Genomic DNA, 2,555 nt, shown 5'->3' with positions numbered 1-2,555 from the left:
AATGACTGAAAACATAATTTTCTAGTTTAGATTCAGAGGAATATTCATCCTTTCCCCATTCCAAAAAATGGGAAGAGAATTACAACTCGATTCCGATCCAAGACTGGTATTGCTTCAACCATATCCCTGAATAAAATCAATTTCACTGCAGTAACTGTACATAAAAAACTTGTCTTTTTCTCACAGTCAAATAGACAAGTTTATTTGACTCTACTTCTCTTTTACTCTAGCATCAAAAGGTGATCATCAAGAGTCTTGATTCAAGACATAAATTAGATCAAAAGCGAGTAATTATGATAATGTCGGCCCAGCTGGATAGTCAAGAAGCTGTAACGCAGATGGTAGCTAGGATTTAACCCGGAAAATAAGCGGAAGTTTCATCAAATTATGAAATGAATCAATAATTTAAAAGAACAAGCAATCAATTTCGTTGAAATGAAATTGATTGTTTTTTATTCTGAAAATAAATAAATTCTCACGTGCATCATTACTGCCATTTTTAAAAATAAATATTCAGAGATATTTTTTCATTTCCCGCCAAATCCACCTTCTTTTTAGTTAATGTAGCACTGATACTGTAAGTATGAGCTCGACAGTTTCCTTGTTCGAGTTGGCTATCGTAGCGGCTGTTAAAATCTTGTCCGTCCAAATTAGACACTCTGGACGACAGTGACGACATAGTCCGGCCCCCGCATTCTTTTGAGACTTTCAAATCGCTGTTCACTCTAGAGGGGTTTTCAGTGGATTTCGAACCCTGCAATAAATATAATCGAAAATGGTAGCAAACCGGTACAATTATATGTAGCACATATAGCATGTAGCAGCAATATATATTTATTGCTACAGTTGGAACCTTGGTGCATGCAATTACAGAGAATTCCTTCGAAAAGGGCGAAAAAGTCCTCCCGCACCGGGAATCGAACCCGGGCCGCCGGAGTGAGAATCCGGAATCCTAACCCCTAGACCATGCGGGACTTGTCGAATAGACATTTTGTAATTAATATATTTATAAATATTCTGTAATGCATTTCTCCATTTTTCTCGCTAGAATCGTCGTCCGTCTAATTCGTAATGTAAATTCCGCAACGAAAAAGACTCAAAGTCGCATTATATAATAAAACGAAAATTAGAAAAAGTTAAAGCCTGGATAAATTTGTGCCCTTTGCTCGTGCGTCGTTCGGTGCACATCACGTCAATCTCGGTTTAGCCTTTCTCTCCAAAAATGTTACCACCTAGCGTATTTAGAGAGCACCACGAAAGAAATATATTTTGAATTTTTTCCCTCTGCACGTTAAAATTGGGGTGCCCATTTTAACGAGCTAATTGCTCTAGGATGTAGGATCCAAACGAATTTGTTCTTCAGCATATAAAAGGGTCCTTTTTAACGGATTTTTGAGGAAAAAAGCTTTGAGGCCCATAATTTGTGCTCAGCAACCAGTGTAGAAAACTTAAGGGTAGAGTAGGATCCTTGCGCGCGCCCCTTGATTATGCACCAAAATTTCTTTTTGAAAGTTATATTCAAATTTTACAGGCTTTCTTCTCCTATAATTCATTTTTTCTCGCTTATCTGGTTAAGCTGCAATTTACCCTCGATATTTTTCCTTCTTTTGCTATCTCCTCCTAGATTATGATAAGCAGGTCATTGTGACTGGTTCTGTTAGAAAGGATTTTCATAGGGCTTTAATAAATGGCTCAAAGATTTTCAAATTTCTGCCTCGCTCGCGAATCATGATCGATTTTTAATCCCGGAGTGCGCCGCGCGCCCTATAAATAGGTCATTTATGGACCTAATTAGTGACTGAGGCGGAAATTTGAAAATCTTTTAGCAATTTATTAAAGCCCTATGAAAATCCTTTCCAACAGTACCAGTCACAATGACCTGCTTATCATAATCTAGGAGGAGATAGCAAAAGAAAGAAAAATATCGAGGGTAAATTGCAGCTCAACCAGATAAGTGAGAAAAAAATGAATTATACGAGAAGAAAGCCTGTAAAATTTGAATATAACTTTCAAAAAGAAATTTTGGTGCATAATCATCCCATCAGATTCTCTGAGGATGAAAAATTGCGTCAAAGGGGCGCGCGCAAGGATCCTACTCTACCCTTAACCTTAGCCCGCCAAAAGTGGATTTTCTGGGGTACCCGCCAAGAACACCATATATGGTGCATCCTCCATTGTAGCTCGACACCATACTTGGTTTTTCATGGTTTTATTAAAAGTCTTTGCTAGAAAATAATTTTTTGATGTATTTAGGTGTTCTCATGATGGTTCTAGAGTTAATTTATTCAAAAACCCACTCACTGGAATTAATAAATTGAGGATCAGAGAAGCTGCCCAGGGTAAACTTTCGGCAAAATCGCTGGGAAAAAGCTGGGGTACCCGCCAAATACACCATATATGGTGCACCAACAATTGTAGCTCGACACCATATATGGTGCATGGACTTTTGCAAAAATAAGGGTCTCCCGACGCTAAGGTCTATCAGAAACTGCTCCAAAATCCCTACATCGATAGATAATCGATCAAGCCGTCTCAGCATATCCTTAGTTTTCGAA

General features: G+C 38.1%; 1 non-coding gene across 1 annotated transcript; it reads right to left on the bottom strand.

Moving 5' to 3' along the window:
• Nucleotides 1-902: 902 nt before the first annotated feature.
• TRNAE-CUC (transfer RNA glutamic acid (anticodon CUC)) lies at nt 903-974 on the bottom strand. Its single transcript has one exon. It is a non-coding gene; the product is annotated as a tRNA-Glu (tRNA).
• Nucleotides 975-2,555: the final 1,581 nt, after the last annotated feature.

This window comes from Oikopleura dioica, chromosome XSR, assembly GCF_907165135.1.
Source record: "Oikopleura dioica chromosome XSR, OKI2018_I68_1.0, whole genome shotgun sequence".
Taxonomy (NCBI): domain Eukaryota; kingdom Metazoa; phylum Chordata; class Appendicularia; order Copelata; family Oikopleuridae; genus Oikopleura; species Oikopleura dioica.
The sequence above is the reverse complement of the archived record's forward strand: the minus strand, read 5'-3'. Positions and strand labels throughout refer to the sequence as shown.